The sequence below is a fragment of the Phyllobates terribilis genome, unplaced genomic scaffold (genome assembly GCF_046119375.1).
Source record: "Phyllobates terribilis strain yellow unplaced genomic scaffold, ASM4611937v1 Scaffold_277__1_contigs__length_2500907, whole genome shotgun sequence".
NCBI classification, from domain to species: domain Eukaryota; kingdom Metazoa; phylum Chordata; class Amphibia; order Anura; family Dendrobatidae; genus Phyllobates; species Phyllobates terribilis.
In genome coordinates, this window is record NW_027363037.1 from 1,162,885 (window position 1) to 1,180,868 (window position 17,984).

General features: G+C 43.4%; 9 non-coding genes across 9 annotated transcripts; all 9 read right to left on the reverse strand.

Annotated features, from left to right (window-relative positions):
* Window positions 1–444: 444 nt before the first annotated feature.
* LOC141220216 (U2 spliceosomal RNA) lies at window positions 445–635 on the reverse strand. Its single transcript, XR_012288586.1, has one exon. It is a non-coding gene; the product is annotated as a U2 spliceosomal RNA (small nuclear RNA).
* A 1,115-nt stretch (window positions 636–1,750) lies between these two features.
* Window positions 1,751–1,942, reverse strand: LOC141219691 (U2 spliceosomal RNA). The gene has a single exon (XR_012288129.1). It is a non-coding gene; the product is annotated as a U2 spliceosomal RNA (small nuclear RNA).
* A 6,112-nt stretch (window positions 1,943–8,054) lies between these two features.
* Window positions 8,055–8,245, reverse strand: LOC141220110 (U2 spliceosomal RNA). Its single transcript, XR_012288482.1, has one exon. It is a non-coding gene; the product is annotated as a U2 spliceosomal RNA (small nuclear RNA).
* A 1,121-nt stretch (window positions 8,246–9,366) lies between these two features.
* On the reverse strand, window positions 9,367–9,557 carry LOC141220112 (U2 spliceosomal RNA). Its single transcript, XR_012288484.1, has one exon. It is a non-coding gene; the product is annotated as a U2 spliceosomal RNA (small nuclear RNA).
* Window positions 9,558–10,678: 1,121 nt separating this feature from the next.
* Window positions 10,679–10,869, reverse strand: LOC141220113 (U2 spliceosomal RNA). Its single transcript, XR_012288485.1, has one exon. It is a non-coding gene; the product is annotated as a U2 spliceosomal RNA (small nuclear RNA).
* Window positions 10,870–11,990: 1,121 nt separating this feature from the next.
* Window positions 11,991–12,183, reverse strand: LOC141219651 (U2 spliceosomal RNA). Its single transcript, XR_012288098.1, has one exon. It is a non-coding gene; the product is annotated as a U2 spliceosomal RNA (small nuclear RNA).
* A 2,860-nt stretch (window positions 12,184–15,043) lies between these two features.
* Window positions 15,044–15,234, reverse strand: LOC141220114 (U2 spliceosomal RNA). Its single transcript, XR_012288486.1, has one exon. It is a non-coding gene; the product is annotated as a U2 spliceosomal RNA (small nuclear RNA).
* Window positions 15,235–16,355: 1,121 nt separating this feature from the next.
* Window positions 16,356–16,546, reverse strand: LOC141220115 (U2 spliceosomal RNA). The gene has a single exon (XR_012288487.1). It is a non-coding gene; the product is annotated as a U2 spliceosomal RNA (small nuclear RNA).
* Window positions 16,547–17,667: 1,121 nt separating this feature from the next.
* LOC141220237 (U2 spliceosomal RNA) lies at window positions 17,668–17,858 on the reverse strand. Its single transcript, XR_012288606.1, has one exon. It is a non-coding gene; the product is annotated as a U2 spliceosomal RNA (small nuclear RNA).
* Between the last annotated feature and the right edge of the window lie 126 nt (window positions 17,859–17,984).

The window sequence follows — 17,984 nt, forward strand, 5'->3', positions numbered from 1 at the left end:
CAGCAGAGTAACCAGCGCACATACCTGTTAGCTCAGGTGAGTTTAAAAGGCTGCTGTTGATAACAAGGGCATTTGCTAAATAGATGGTGTGTGTGCAACAATATACTGAAAGGTCAATTATATTGTGCAGCTTATCTCACCACCTGTAGTTATTTAGGTGAAAGCTCCAAAATGCTTGCCTAATATGTCTGTTTATCCAAAAGGAAGTAAAAAGGGAGAGCTAGAAAGATAGCATTTCATTACATTACATGGCAATGCAATGCACAGTTGCTGAAGTTGAACCAAAATGAGCTTGTAATCTGGCTTCTGCAACTTTGAACATGAAAAATCCAATGAGGAGAAGAAAAGCAAAGCCAAAGAGTCCATCCCAAAATCCGACAAACAAGCAAAATGAACAAAAAACATTGAATTCAATTCTTTCTGATTTTAGAAACTGCATTAAAGAAGGGGTGCACCGGTCCTGGAGATACTGCAATACCAGGTCAATGCGTGGAGTGGACAGAGCAAGCTCTTTTTCCATCTCCCTGTTCTAAAAATCCATTTAATATATGGTCCCCAGATAGGGGATGTATCAGATATTAAACTGATAAGAACAGATACTACACTTGATCTTAGCCAAAAGGCCGAGAAGCGATAACCAGAATTGGTTTCAAACTACGGAGCCACCCAAGGATCCTGAAAAGTCCATTTGTGGAGATGAGCTCCTGGACTCCCGTTAAGAAGACATGTTGTCAACCTCTAGATCCCTTACATGCCTGCACTTTTCGGCTTGCTGCTGCTGCAATCCACGCGTTTTAGATCTGCATAACTCCACCTCTTTAAACACAGCACCTTCACCCCCTGCTGTTCCCACCCGCCTCAACACCGTTGGAAGGGAGGAGAACCAATTAAGGCGGGGGGTGGGGTGGAACGAGCAGCTGTCTACCCTTAGCAGGAGGGCTGCTGATTACATACCTCTCCTGCTGCTGCTGCTGCTGGCTGTCCAGCAGCAGACTGAAGGTGGCTGCTGCTGTGCACAGGTATATAAAGGCTCAGAGCCTATTATGACACGCGCAGCCAGCGTTCCATTGCCACATTCCATCTACTGCAGGCAGGATACCTGGCTGGCTGAATGTCGCTGAGAAGCTCACAGAGACCGCCATAAGCAACAGTTTAACAGAATGCCACAGACTAATCAACCAAACTTTTTGGGTTGGGTTCTCTTTTATAGTCTGCAGGCATTAAATGAAAGAAGTCAGTGTTCCAGCAGAGGGAGACAACGTTTCAGAAAAGGCATTGTAGCAAACCAAAAAAGAAATTTTAAGCCCAGCAGAGTAACCAGCGCACATACCTGTTAGCTCAGGTGAGTTTAAAAGGCTGCTGTTGATAACAAGGGCATTTGCTAAATAGATGGTGTGTGTGCAACAATATACTGAAAGGTCAATTATATTGTGCAGCTTATCTCACCACCTGTAGTTATTTAGGTGAAAGCTCCAAAATGCTTGCCTAATATGTCTGTTTATCCAAAAGGAAGTAAAAAGGGAGAGCTAGAAAGATAGCATTTCATTACATTACATGGCAATGCAATGCACAGTTGCTGAAGTTGAACCAAAATGAGCTTGTAATCTGGCTTCTGCAACTTTGAACATGAAAAATCCAATGAGGAGAAGAAAAGCAAAGCCAAAGAGTCCATCCCAAAATCCGACAAACAAGCAAAATGAACAAAAAACATTGAATTCAATTCTTTCTGATTTTAGAAACTGCATTAAAGAAGGGGTGCACCGGTCCTGGAGATACTGCAATACCAGGTCAATGCGTGGAGTGGACAGAGCAAGCTCTTTTTCCATCTCCCTGTTCTAAAAATCCATTTAATATATGGTCCCCAGATAGGGGACGTATCAGATATTAAACTGATAAGAACAGATTTTTTTTTTTTTTTTTTTTTTTTTTTTTTTTAAACCATTCAGGTTAGTTTTATAGCAAATCAGTAGGATATACCAAAACTGTTGCAAAAAAAACTTCTCATCATCATGGCCATATTTATTAAGCATAAAGTAACCTAATATTACAGAAAGAAGAACATCTTATTAATATAAACCAAAATATCACTGAAATTTTACAATATGCCTCCACTTTTTAAATTTCCATATTCCCTCGGCATCTGTTCCACCACCGCTACTACTATCCATCTTGTAAATCAAAAATAGCCTAGAAAGAATAATCCTAATACATTCATTTACTGTAATTGATTTCCTTTTAAATACACAAAGATTCCTCACATCCCACAAACTTTCTAACACACAAGCCATAATTAACCACAAAACTCTCTCCTTTACACGTCCACTTGCACCAATACCAAACATAACCACACGCCAATCCACAAAAGTCACTCCTGCCAAACTCCTACACAACCCCCCTACACATTTCCACACGTCTTGTGCAAAATCACAATTCCACATCAGATGCATAACCGTCTCACAACCATTACATCCATCTCTTGGACAAACATCCGACCTAATCAAACCTCTCTTCTTTTGAACGTCTCTCACTGGAAGAATATTGTGAAACGCCATCCACACTACATCCTTCTGTTTGTTGGACATCCCATACATACCCAACTTTCTCCAAGCATCCGCAACCTCATTCCCTCTCAAACCAACAATATTAGACTCGACCTCATTTGCACACAATTTCCTATACACCCTCTTAGTCATTCTAAACTCATCCACCGGCACACTCAGCAAATCATACTTCTTGACAAACTTCTCAATCACCTCATACCACACCGGACACTTAAAAGACACAGGCACTCTCGCATCCCTCTTTCTCCAACCTAACCCATACAACATCCATCCTGCAGAATAACTTGCCATACATGCACCCTTATTACCTTTACCCAACAATACCACAATCGTCTTAATATAATGGAGCCCTAAAAAAACCTCAACATTAGGAAATCCCAAACCACCATGCTGGCAGGCCTTATAAAGGCTTTCCCTCTTCAGCTTCTCCATCTTGCTGCACCAGAAAAAGGAAAAAATCATTTTCTCAACTCTCTTCACTTTCCTAAAAGGGGATGGAAAAATTATGGCCACAAAAAGCAGAATGGGTAAGATCACTGCTTTGATAACTAGAACTTTGCCCCGCAAAGAAAGATCTCTCATTCTCCAAAAATTCAATTTTCGCTCAACACGCATACCACACTCGTCCCAACTCTCATTTCCTTTCAGATCATCATTGAAAAATACCCCTAAAACCTTAATTGCACTCTCCTCATACTTAACACCTTCCATACGAATACTGTCATCTCCAAAGCATTTGAAACTACACTTAGTCCAGTTAACTCTAAAACCTGATGCACCACAGAAAAAATCCAAAAGCAACCTCACCCTACTCATTGAAGCCATACTTTCACTCACCATCACAACATCATCCATGTAACCTAACACCTTCACATGCTTACCACCACTCCCAGGCACTAACAATCCTCTCATCATTTTCTCACGTCTCACTAAACACAGCAAAGGCTCAATCACACATACAAACAAGACAGGGGACATAGGGCACCCCTGTCTTACACCAGACCTAATCATCACTTTGTCAGACAACCATCCATTCACTAAAAACTCACTTGACACATAATCATATAAAGACTTAACTCCATTCAGAAAAACCCTAGGGAAACCCATCCTCTCCAATACTTTAAACAGAAACACATGCGAAACTCTATCAAAAGCCTTTTCGAAATCAATTGCTAACACCATACACTTCTGCTTTCTAGTCTTACAATCCCCAAGCATATCCCTTAACAATAACAAATTATCACTTATACTCCGACCAGGCACGGCACACACTTGGTCATCCTCCACAACCCTACCAATCACCTCACGCATACGATTTGCTAACAATTTACTGTAGACCTTATAATCAGCGTTAAGCAATGATATGGGTCTCCAGTTCTCCAAACGCTTTTTCTCACCCTTCTTAAACACAAGAACCACTATACCCTCTTTCATACTGTCACACAAAACACCATTCATCCACATATACCTACAAACCTCAGTCAAGTCCTTACCCAAAAACTCCCAAGCTTTCACATACAGCTCCACAGGCAACCCATCCTTCCCAGGCGTCTTATTCTTTTTAGCACTCATAACAACATTCCTCACCTCATCCAAAATAACATCCTCACACAAAGCATCACATTCATCCGAACCAAGTCTCTTCTCCATACCACTCAATACATGCGACACAAGTCCAGGATCAATCCATTTCTCATCGTACAACTTACTATAGAAGCCATTCACCTCATTCAACACATTCTTCCCAACCACACTAGATCCATCTTCACCTACCACTTCACTCAAATCCAACTTCCTTCCATTCATTTTTTTAAAAAAGTACCTGGTGCACTTTTCATTCTTTTCCAAATGCTCTAACTTGGTACGGTAAATAATCTCTTTACCTTTTTCATCCAGAAGACATTTTAACTCATTCTTAGCAACCTCAAGCTGATCAGACATATCCATTCCTTTCCTAACACACCCACGCAACCAATCAATCCGTCTACTTAAGTCATTAAATCTATTACGATATCTGGCAGCTTTTTTGTAGCCCCATTTTTTAAAGAAAGTTTTTAACTGTAATTTCACCCAATCCCACCATTCAAGCACACTACCAAAATCACGCTTACGCCACCTCCAACTTGCATACCTTTTCTCCAACTCACTCATCACCTCCTCATCCTCCAACAACCTCGTATTCAATTTCCAAACCCCACCCCCAAACACCATGTCCCCATTCGCACTAAAAACTCCACGCAAACACTCATGATCAGAAAAAGGTACCTTATGTTGAACATAACTTGAACAAACCATATTTTTGGAAAATAACATCCTATCTATCCTCGATGAAATATTACCACGGTCAGCATAATATGTAGGCGGTGGTGGAATGCCATACTCAAGTATTGCAGCGTCTAAGAAAGAAAAATCAGAAATAAGTTGAGATAACTTTTTTCCCGTAATGTCCACATTACCTTCTGTGACACAATTACAGTCACCAACAAAAACTGTAGGAATTTTTCCAGGGAGAAAAAAACTCAATTTCTCAAGAAGAGCAAGCCGCTCCTCTTTTTTAGTAGGACAATATAAATTAATCATTCTAACCTTCCACCCCCTATAACTCAAAAAAACAATAATGCAGCAACCCACCTCCACAACCGTGTAACTATCAATAGTAATATTCTTATTACCAACTAAAATCCCCACACCATCATTTTTGTTAAAGCTGGACCCCGACCAAACATACTGGCCATAAGGCCAGTCCTTATCCCCTGGAGATTCAGTAATCCCACACTCTTGTAGACAATAGACATCTGCACTCAAACCCTTTAGATAATCCAGAACTGTTGTTCTTCGGGTAACAGATCTAATTTGCCTAACATTAAGGGACACAATGTCCCATCCAGAATGATGCGGCATAACTAAAGGGGATCACACATAACCTGAAAAAAAAAGAAAGAAAACATCAACTCAACCTTCATCAAGCAAAGCAAAGCTATTACCATCTGGCTGAATGCCAAATGTAACAATGTCAGGAGAAAATACATCTGACGGGTAAGCACGAGAGTCCACCGGGCTATCACACACGGCAGCAATGGATGAACACTCAGTCCTTGGCTTCTTCTTGACCACATCAGGATCCTCCTCATCAGAGAAACGGACAGCAGACAAGTCCCCTTGGCCACCGCCCCCGATCTCCTCTGAAGCAGTATTGCACCAAGATATGACAGGAGAATTGGACAAGTCCATTTCCCCCTCACCACGGACACCAAACTGGGGAGGGAAAGGTGACATCACCTCTGGAATCACCATGTCAAAGCCTCCTGACGCAGGAGGCTGAAGCTGGGCATCTTCAAATATGTCGTCCATCTGAGTGCCATCCTCTTCCTCTTGGGGAGCAGTTGCCTCCCCGACATCCGGAAGGGGACCTTGTGGAACCCTAGTAGAAGTCGAAGGAACAGCAGGCCCCTCCGCGACCACTTGAGCAAAAGACTTAGGAGTGGTTCTAGCTTGACACTGCCTAAGAACATGCCCCTCCTCACCACAAGCATCACACTTTACCTGGTTCTTGCAGTCTTTCGCCATATGACCAGACGTGTTACACCTCCTGCAGGTTGGCGGATACCTGCAGGACTCCTGGACATGACCATACTTGTTACATCTTCTGCAGAAAAAAGGAGCATCAGGAAAGTACAAGAAACCAGTGTCTCTCCCAATAGAGAAACTCATAGGAGGATAATGTATGCCCCCTGGCCCCTCGGGGTCTGTAGCAAAACGAACAAAGTACTTGTATTTGCCAGTCCACAAGCCTTCTTCATTCGAGATCTTGTGGGAAAAATGCACATAAGTACAATGCCTCCTCAAGAATACAGTAATGTCCTCCTGGGGGATAAAGGGATTGTGCATAAACACAACAACAGGAACATCCCCCTTTGAATAGAGGACAGTAAAAGTGAGTCCATCTAGGAGGGAGTTCTCAGTAAGGCCTTTCAAGGTTCTATAAAGATTTTGGCAAGCAGCCATAGTAGAAAGAACCAGCACATACCTTCCATGACTTCTAAATTCCTGCAGGCAAAGAATGTCCGACTTCTTAATCTTCAATGCTTCATAGAAGATGGCATTCACCAGGTAGGACATGGAAAAATGTCCCTTCTTCTCCTCGGAAATCTCAATGCGAAATCCATTCTTGACCCGGGGGTCCCCGGTCCCAGCAAATTTCAGCTTGACTCCCATAGTCAGCCACGGAAATCGCCTTCCCGTTTCCTCCTCACTCTCCCCCTATAGCAGCATCCAGCTTAAGCCACCGGAGTGGCGATGCTGGAAGGCCGAGGGCTAGCACTCAAGGAACCTGATGTCCAGACACTTGATCTTAGCCAAAAGGCCGAGAAGCGATAACCAGAATTGGTTTCAAACTACGGAGCCACCCAAGGATCCTGAAAAGTCCATTTGTGGAGATGAGCTCCTGGACTCCCGTTAAGAAGACATGTTGTCAACCTCTAGATCCCTTACATGCCTGCACTTTTCGGCTTGCTGCTGCTGCAATCCACGCGTTTTAGATCTGCATAACTCCACCTCTTTAAACACAGCACCTTCACCCCCTGCTGTTCCCACCCGCCTCAACACCGTTGGAAGGGAGGAGAACCAATTAAGGCGGGGGGTGGGGTGGAACGAGCAGCTGTCTACCCTTAGCAGGAGGGCTGCTGATTACATACCTCTCCTGCTGCTGCTGCTGCTGCTGGCTGTCCAGCAGCAGACTGAAGGTGGCTGCTGCTGTGCACAGGTATATAAAGGCTTAGAGCCTATTATGACACGCGCAGCCAGCGTTCCATTGCCACATTCCATCTACTGCAGGCAGGATACCTGGCTGGCTGAATGTCGCTGAGAAGCTCACAGAGACCGCCATAAGCAACAGTTTAACAGAATGCCACAGACTAATCAACCAAACTTTTTGGGTTAGGTTCTCTTTTATAGTCTGCAGGCATTAAATGAAAGAAGTCAGTGTTCCAGCAGAGGGAGACAACGTTTCAGAAAAGGCATTGTAGCAAACCAAAAAAGAAATTTTAAGCGCAGCAGAGTAACCAGCGCACATACCTGTTAGCTCAGGTGAGTTTAAAAGGCTGCTGTTGATAACAAGGGCATTTGCTAAATAGATGGTGTGTGTGCAACAATATACTGAAAGGTCAATTATATTGTGCAGCTTATCTCACCACCTGTAGTTATTTAGGTGAAAGCTCCAAAATGCTTGCCTAATATGTCTGTTTATCCAAAAGGAAGTAAAAAGGGAGAGCTAGAAAGATAGCATTTCATTACATTACATGGCAATGCAATGCACAGTTGCTGAAGTTGAACCAAAATGAGCTTGTAATCTGGCTTCTGCAACTTTGAACATGAAAAATCCAATGAGGAGAAGAAAAGCAAAGCCAAAGAGTCCATCCCAAAATCCGACAAACAAGCAAAATGAACAAAAAACATTGAATTCAATTCTTTCTGATTTTAGAAACTGCATTAAAGAAGGGGTGCACCGGTCCTGGAGATACTGCAATACCAGGTCAATGCGTGGAGTGGACAGAGCAAGCTCTTTTTCCATCTCCCTGTTCTAAAAATCCATTTAATATATGGTCCCCAGATAGGGGACGTATCAGATATTAAACTGATAAGAACAGATACTACACTTGATCTTAGCCAAAAGGCCGAGAAGCGATAACCAGAATTGGTTTCAAACTACGGAGCCACCCAAGGATCCTGAAAAGTCCATTTGTGGAGATGAGCTCCTGGACTCCCGTTAAGAAGACATGTTGTCAACCTCTAGATCCCTTACATGCCTGCACTTTTCGGCTTGCTGCTGCTGCAATCCACGCGTTTTAGATCTGCATAACTCCACCTCTTTAAACACAGCACCTTCACCCCCTGCTGTTCCCACCCGCCTCAACACCGTTGGAAGGGAGGAGAACCAATTAAGGCGGGGGGTGGGGTGGAACGAGCAGCTGTCTACCCTTAGCAGGAGGGCTGCTGATTACATACCTCTCCTGCTGCTGCTGCTGCTGCTGCTGACTGTCCAGCAGCAGACTGAAGGTGGCTGCTGCTGTGCACAGGTATATAAAGGCTCAGAGCCTATTATGACACGCGCAGCCAGCGTTCCATTGCCACATTCCATCTACTGCAGGCAGGATACCTGGCTGGCTGAATGTCGCTGAGAAGCTCACAGAGACCGCCATAAGCAACAGTTTAACAGAATGCCACAGACTAATCAACCAAACTTTTTGGGTTGGGTTCTCTTTTATAGTCTGCAGGCATTAAATGAAAGAAGTCAGTGTTCCAGCAGAGGGAGACAACGTTTCAGAAAAGGCATTGTAGCAAACCAAAAAAGAAATTTTAAGCGCAGCAGAGTAACCAGCGCACATACCTGTTAGCTCAGGTGAGTTTAAAAGGCTGCTGTTGATAACAAGGGCATTTGCTAAATAGATGGTGTGTGTGCAACAATATACTGAAAGGTCAATTATATTGTGCAGCTTATCTCACCACCTGTAGTTATTTAGGTGAAAGCTCCAAAATGCTTGCCTAATATGTCTGTTTATCCAAAAGGAAGTAAAAAGGGAGAGCTAGAAAGATAGCATTTCATTACATTACATGGCAATGCAATGCACAGTTGCTGAAGTTGAACCAAAATGAGCTTGTAATCTGGCTTCTGCAACTTTGAACATGAAAAATCCAATGAGGAGAAGAAAAGCAAAGCCAAAGAGTCCATCCCAAAATCCGACAAACAAGCAAAATGAACAAAAAACATTGAATTCAATTCTTTCTGATTTTAGAAACTGCATTAAAGAAGGGGTGCACCGGTCCTGGAGATACTGCAATACCAGGTCAATGCGTGGAGTGGACAGAGCAAGCTCTTTTTCCATCTCCCTGTTCTAAAAATCCATTTAATATATGGTCCCCAGATAGGGGACGTATCAGATATTAAACTGATAAGAACAGATACTACACTTGATCTTAGCCAAAAGGCCGAGAAGCGATAACCAGAATTGGTTTCAAACTACGGAGCCACCCAAGGATCCTGAAAAGTCCATTTGTGGAGATGAGCTCCTGGACTCCCGTTAAGAAGACATGTTGTCAACCTCTAGATCCCTTACATGCCTGCACTTTTCGGCTTGCTGCTGCTGCAATCCACGCGTTTTAGATCTGCATAACTCCACCTCTTTAAACACAGCACCTTCACCCCCTGCTGTTCCCACCCGCCTCAACACCGTTGGAAGGGAGGAGAACCAATTAAGGCGGGGGGTGGGGTGGAACGAGCAGCTGTCTACCCTTAGCAGGAGGGCTGCTGATTACATACCTCTCCTGCTGCTGCTGCTGCTGCTGCTGGCTGTCCAGCAGCAGACTGAAGGTGGCTGCTGCTGTGCACAGGTATATAAAGGCTCAGAGCCTATTATGACACGCGCAGCCAGCGTTCCATTGCCACATTCCATCTACTGCAGGCAGGATACCTGGCTGGCTGAATGTCGCTGAGAAGCTCACAGAGACCGCCATAAGCAACAGTTTAACAGAATGCCACAGACTAATCAACCAAACTTTTTGGGTTGGGTTCTCTTTTATAGTCTGCAGGCATTAAATGAAAGAAGTCAGTGTTCCAGCAGAGGGAGACAACGTTTCAGAAAAGGCATTGTAGCAAACCAAAAAAGAAATTTTAAGTGCAGCAGAGTAACCAGCGCACATACCTGTTAGCTCAGGTGAGTTTAAAAGGCTGCTGTTGATAACAAGGGCATTTGCTAAATAGATGGTGTGTGTGCAACAATATACTGAAAGGTCAATTATATTGTGCAGCTTATCTCACCACCTGTAGTTATTTAGGTGAAAGCTCCAAAATGCTTGCCTAATATGTCTGTTTATCCAAAAGGAAGTAAAAAGGGAGAGCTAGAAAGATAGCATTTCATTACATTACATGGCAATGCAATGCACAGTTGCTGAAGTTGAACCAAAATGAGCTTGTAATCTGGCTTCTGCAACTTTGAACATGAAAAATCCAATGAGGAGAAGAAAAGCAAAGCCAAAGAGTCCATCCCAAAATCCGACAAACAAGCAAAATGAACAAAAAACATTGAATTCAATTCTTTCTGATTTTAGAAACTGCATTAAAGAAGGGGTGCACCGGTCCTGGAGATACTGCAATACCAGGTCAATGCGTGGAGTGGACAGAGCAAGCTCTTTTTCCATCTCCCTGTTCTAAAAATCCATTTAATATATGGTCCCCAGATAGGGGACGTATCAGATATTAAACTGATAAGAACAGATACTACACTTGATCTTAGCCAAAAGGCCGAGAAGCGATAACCAGAATTGGTTTCAAGCTACGGAGCCACCCAAGGATCCTGAAAAGTCCATTTGTGGAGATGAGCTCCTGGACTCCCGTTAAGAAGACATGTTGTCAACCTCTAGATCCCTTACATGCCTGCACTTTTCGGCTTGCTGCTGCTGCAATCCACGCGTTTTAGATCTGCATAACTCCACCTCTTTAAACACAGCACCTTCACCCCCTGCTGTTCCCACCCGCCTCAACACCGTTGGAAGGGAGGAGAACCAATTAAGGCGGGGGGTGGGGTGGAACGAGCAGATGTCTACCCTTAGCAGGAGGGCTGCTGATTACATACCTCTCCTGCTGCTGCTGCTGCTGCTGCTGGCTGTCCAGCAGCAGACTGAAGGTGGCTGCTGCTGTGCACAGGTATATAAAGGCTCAGAGCCTATTATGACACGCGCAGCCAGCGTTCCATTGCCACATTCCATCTACTGCAGGCAGGATACCTGGCTGGCTGAATGTCGCTGAGAAGCTCACAGAGACCGCCATAAGCAACAGTTTAACAGAATGCCACAGACTAATCAACCAAACTTTTTGGGTTGGGTTCTCTTTTATAGTCTGCAGGCATTAAATGAAAGAAGTCAGTGTTCCAGCAGAGGGAGACAACGTTTCAGAAAAGGCATTGTAGCAAACCAAAAAAGAAATTTTAAGCGCAGCAGAGTAACCAGCGCACATACCTGTTAGCTCAGGTGAGTTTAAAAGGCTGCTGTTGATAACAAGGGCATTTGCTAAATAGATGGTGTGTGTGCAACAATATACTGAAAGGTCAATTATATTGTGCAGCTTATCTCACCACCTGTAGTTATTTAGGTGAAAGCTCCAAAATGCTTGCCTAATATGTCTGTTTATCCAAAAGGAAGTAAAAAGGGAGAGCTAGAAAGATAGCATTTCATTACATTACATGGCAATGCAATGCACAGTTGCTGAAGATGAACCAAAATGAGCTTGTAATCTGGCTTCTGCAACTTTGAACAAGAAAAATCCAATGAGGAGAAGAAAAGCAAAGCCAAAGAGTCCATCCCAAAATCCGACAAACAAGCAAAATGAACAAAAAACATTGAATTCAATTCTTTCTGATTTTAGAAACTGCATTAAAGAAGGGGTGCACCGGTCCTGGAGATACTGCAATACCAGGTCAATGCGTGGAGTGGACAGAGCAAGCTCTTTTTCCATCTCCCTGTTCTAAAAATCCATTTAATATATGGTCCCCAGATAGGGGACGTATCAGATATTAAACTGATAAGAACAGATTTTTTTTTTTTTTTTTTTTTTTTTTTTTTTAAAACCTATTCAGGTTAAAATTAAAGTCCACTCCACAGTCCTCTTCTCCCCAAAGGGAGACAAGACGTGGACTCCAACTTAAATCATCATCAGGTTTTGGTACTTTTAATGTCAGAAAAAAAAAATTACAAAAATACAACAATACTTACAAAGAAAGAAATGTTTCAGAACCTGAATGGATACCAAAAAAATAAAAATTAAATTATAACTGTATTAACAACAGTAATAACATCAAGTAAAATACTTGTAACCGTTATCAAAAGCATGAACCCCAACCCAACTCAGAACCTTAAGGGACAAATCTTCAACCCTTGATGCTGAAAAAACTTGTTTCGATACACCATCTGGTATTCTATATTTCACACAAAAAACATTTTTATCTCTTATTAGTTCTTTCCTAACATTCTCTATAAGATAGTCCAAACGTTTCTCATCATACAACTTACGGTACAACCGGTTAAAATATTCTGCATTCTTTATAAACATAGGTTGTTGAAAAACAACTATATTTTCTTCCATTGCCACCTCCACTTCCTGTTCCTTTCTCTTTTCTTGCTTTTTAACCTTACCACGGCCAGTTCCCTGACTTACACCTCCCATTTCACTCTCTACCCTATCCCCCCAATCTACTCTTGTTTTCTCCATCTCCCTCTGCACTCCTACAGGTTTGCTTTCTTTTCCCTTTACCACCAACACCTTTTCTACACTTTCCTCCTTTCTCTCTACCAAAACCTTTTTAACCACTACCTCCTTCTCTTTATTTCTTTTCCTCTTTGGGCAATTCTTAAAAACATGCGTATCTTCCTGACACAAGTTGCACTTCCTCCGATCTTTACAATCCTTTGACTCATGATCACCTTTTTTGCAAAAACCACATACACCACCCGAACAATTTTCCTTTCCATGCCCGTATTGACGACAAACTCGACAAAAAGTGGGTATACCACTGAAAAAAATATCACCATTTATATTACCCAACTTAAACCTAGCTGGGGGAAGCAACACAGTCCCCTGCTCATCTTCTTTGAAACGGACCAAAAATTTCCACTTCGAAGTCCAAAAACCAAATTCATTATAAATCTTCCCTTTTGGTGTTACTGACAAACAAAAAAACTCCAAAAATGTAAGAACATCCTCTTCGTCCACCAATGGAGAGTACATTTTAACAATGATCCATTTATCTCTAACGGGGAAGTGTGGCATTACACTTATCCCCTCCATTCTTTTATCCTGGCTTGCAGTCATTTTCCTTAGATATCCTTCAAAAAAAACTTTGTCAACAAAAACTATATCATAAACACCCCTCCTGGGGTAGTCCATTATCGCCAACACTTCTTCTGTCTTCAAACCAAAAAGTTCCACAAGAACTTGACTCATCACATACCTAAAATCCTTTTGATCTCGAAAGTTCTCCTGAACAACCAAACGAATAGAATTCTGCACCTTAGCGAATTCAGGCACATGATCTTCCTCTCCTTCATGTGATGCTGCAGACATCTTCTTCACAAACAGGTTCTCCTCTTCTCAATAGAAACCTTCAACACCGAAGTGCCAGGTAGATGATCGCCTCCCGTTGCCCGGGGACTAATCCGACTCCCTAATAGCAGCAGGGAGGTGAAGCCCTGCTGAAAAACAGAGCGATCCCCACAGGCCAAGGAGCCGGGTACCCCGAGCACCTCTCAGCCAAGACCAAGGCAGCAGCCGCTAGATCACTGCACTTGATCTTAGCCAAAAGGCCGAGAAGCGATAACCAGAATTGGTTTCAAACTACGGAGCCACCCAAGGATCCTGAAAAGTCCATTTGTGGAGATGAGCTCCTGGACTCCCGTTAAGAAGACATGTTGTCAACCTCTAGATCCCTTACATGCCTGCACTTTTCGGCTTGCTGCTGCTGCAATCCACGCGTTTTAGATCTGCATAACTCCACCTCTTTAAACACAGCACCTTCACCCCCTGCTGTTCCCACCCGCCTCAACACCGTTGGAAGGGAGGAGAACCAATTAAGGCGGGGGGTGGGGTGGAACGAGCAGCTGTCTACCCTTAGCAGGAGGGCTGCTGATTACATACCTCTCCTGCTGCTGCTGCTGCTGCTGCTGGCTGTCCAGCAGCAGACTGAAGGTGGCTGCTGCTGTGCACAGGTATATAAAGGCTCAGAGCCTATTATGACACGCGCAGCCAGCGTTCCATTGCCACATTCCATCTACTGCAGGCAGGATACCTGGCTGGCTGAATGTCGCTGAGAAGCTCACAGAGACCGCCATAAGCAACAGTTTAACAGAATGCCACAGACTAATCAACCAAACTTTTTGGGTTGGGTTCTCTTTTATAGTCTGCAGGCATTAAATGAAAGAAGTCAGTGTTCCAGCAGAGGGAGACAACGTTTCAGAAAAGGCATTGTAGCAAACCAAAAAAGAAATTTTAAGCGCAGCAGAGTAACCAGCGCACATACCTGTTAGCTCAGGTGAGTTTAAAAGGCTGCTGTTGATAACAAGGGCATTTGCTAAATAGATGGTGTGTGTGCAACAATATACTGAAAGGTCAATTATATTGTGCAGCTTATCTCACCACCTGTAGTTATTTAGGTGAAAGCTCCAAAATGCTTGCCTAATATGTCTGTTTATCCAAAAGGAAGTAAAAAGGGAGAGCTAGAAAGATAGCATTTCATTACATTACATGGCAATGCAATGCACAGTTGCTGAAGTTGAACCAAAATGAGCTTGTAATCTGGCTTCTGCAACTTTGAACATGAAAAATCCAATGAGGAGAAGAAAAGCAAAGCCAAAGAGTCCATCCCAAAATCCGACAAACAAGCAAAATGAACAAAAAACATTGAATTCAATTCTTTCTGATTTTAGAAACTGCATTAAAGAAGGGGTGCACCGGTCCTGGAGATACTGCAATACCAGGTCAATGCGTGGAGTGGACAGAGCAAGCTCTTTTTCCATCTCCCTGTTCTAAAAATCCATTTAATATATGGTCCCCAGATAGGGGACGTATCAGATATTAAACTGATAAGAACAGATACTACACTTGATCTTAGCCAAAAGGCCGAGAAGCGATAACCAGAATTGGTTTCAAACTACGGAGCCACCCAAGGATCCTGAAAAGTCCATTTGTGGAGATGAGCTCCTGGACTCCCGTTAAGAAGACATGTTGTCAACCTCTAGATCCCTTACATGCCTGCACTTTTCGGCTTGCTGCTGCTGCAATCCACGCGTTTTAGATCTGCATAACTCCACCTCTTTAAACACAGCACCTTCACCCCCTGCTGTTCCCACCCGCCTCAACACCGTTGGAAGGGAGGAGAACCAATTAAGGCGGGGGGTGGGGTGGAACGAGCAGCTGTCTACCCTTAGCAGGAGGGCTGCTGATTACATACCTCTCCTGCTGCTGCTGCTGCTGCTGCTGGCTGTCCAGCAGCAGACTGAAGGTGGCTGCTGCTGTGCACAGGTATATAAAGGCTCAGAGCCTATTATGACACGCGCAGCCAGCGTTCCATTGCCACATTCCATCTACTGCAGGCAGGATACCTGGCTGGCTGAATGTCGCTGAGAAGCTCACAGAGACCGCCATAAGCAACAGTTTAACAGAATGCCACAGACTAATCAACCAAACTTTTTGGGTTGGGTTCTCTTTTATAGTCTGCAGGCATTAAATGAAAGAAGTCAGTGTTCCAGCAGAGGGAGACAACGTTTCAGAAAAGGCATTGTAGCAAACCAAAAAAGAAATTTTAAGCGCAGCAGAGTAACCAGCGCACATACCTGTTAGCTCAGGTGAGTTTAAAAGGCTGCTGTTGATAACAAGGGCATTTGCTAAATAGATGGTGTGTGTGCAACAATATACTGAAAGGTCAATTATATTGTGCAGCTTATCTCACCACCTGTAGTTATTTAGGTGAAAGCTCCAAAATGCTTGCCTAATATGTCTGTTTATCCAAAAGGAAGTAAAAAGGGAGAGCTAGAAAGATAGCATTTCATTACATTACATGGCAATGCAATGCACAGTTGCTGAAGTTGAACCAAAATGAGCTTGTAATCTGGCTTCTGCAACTTTGAACATGAAAAATCCAATGAGGAGAAGAAAAGCAAAGCCAAAGAGTCCATCCCAAAATCCGACAAACAAGCAAAATGAACAAAAAACATTGAATTCAATTCTTTCTGATTTTAGAAACTGCATTAAAGAAGGGGTGCACCGGTCCTGGAGATACTGCAATACCAGGTCAATGCGTGGAGTGGACAGAGCAAGCTCTTTTTCCATCTCCCTGTTCTAAAAATCCATTTAATATATGGTCCCCAGATAGGGGACGTATCAGATATTAAACTGATAAGAACAGATACTACACTTGATCTTAGCCAAAAGGCCGAGAAGCGATAACCAGAATTGGTTTCAAACTACGGAGCCACCCAAGGATCCTGAAAAGTCCATTTGTGGAGATGAGCTCCTGGACTCCCGTTAAGAAGACATGTTGTCAACCTCTAGATCCCTTACATGCCTGCACTTTTCGGCTTGCTGCTGCTGCAATCCACGCGTTTTAGATCTGCATAACTCCACCTCTTTAAACACAGCACCTTTACCCCCTGCTGTTCCCACCCGCCTCAACACCGTTGGAAGGGAGGAGAACCAATTAAGGCGGGGGGTGGGGTGGAACGAGCAGCTGTCTACCCTTAGCAGGAGGGCTGCTGATTACATACCTCTCCTGCTGCTGCTGCTGCTGCTGCTGGCTGTCCAGCAGCAGACTGAAGGTGGCTGCTGCTGTGCACAGGTATATAAAGGCTCAGAGCCTATTATGACACGCGCAGCCAGCGTTCCATTGCCACATTACATCTACTGCAGGCAGGATACCTGGCTGGCTGAATGTCGCTGAGAAGCTCACAGAGACCGCCATAAGCAACAGTTTAACAGAATGCCACAGACTAATCAACCAAACTTTTTGGGTTGGGTTCTCTTTTATAGTCTGCAGGCATTAAATGAAAGAAGTCAGTGTTCCAGCAGAGGGAGACAACGTTTCAGAAAAGGCATTGTAGCAAACCAAAAAAGAAATTTTAAGCGCAGCAGAGTAACCAGCGCACATACCTGTTAGCTCAGGTGAGTTTAAAAGGCTGCTGTTGATAACAAGGGCATTTGCTAAATAGATGGTGTGTGTGCAACAATATACTGAAAGGTCAATTATATTGTGCAGCTTATCTCACCACCTGTAGTTATTTAGGTGAAAGCTCCAAAATGCTTGCCTAATATGTCTGTTTATCCAAAAGGAAGTAAAAAGGGAGAGCTAGAAAGATAGCATTTCATTACATTACATGGCAATGCAATGCACAGTTGCTGAAGTTGAACCAAAATGAGCTTGTAATCTGGCTTCTGCAACTTTGAACATGAAAAATCCAATGAGGAGAAGAAAAGCAAAGCCAAAGAGTCCATCCCAAAATCCGACAAACAAGCAAAATGAACAAAAAACATTGAATTCAATTCTTTCTGATTTTAGAAACTGCATTAAAGAAGGGGTGCACCGGTCCTGGAGATACTGCAATACCAGGTCAATGCGTGGAGTGGACAGAGCAAGCTCTTTTTCCATCTCCCTGTTCTAAAAATCCATTTAATATATGGTCCCCAGATAGGGGACGTATCAGATATTAAACTGATAAGAACAAATACTACACTTGATCTTAGCCAAAAGGCCGAGAAGCGATAACCAGAATTGGTTTCAAACTACGGAGCCACCCAAGGATCCTGAAAAGTCCATTTGTGGAGATGAGCTCCTGGACTCCCGTTAAGAAGACATGTTGTCAACCTCTAGATCCCTTACATGCCTGCAC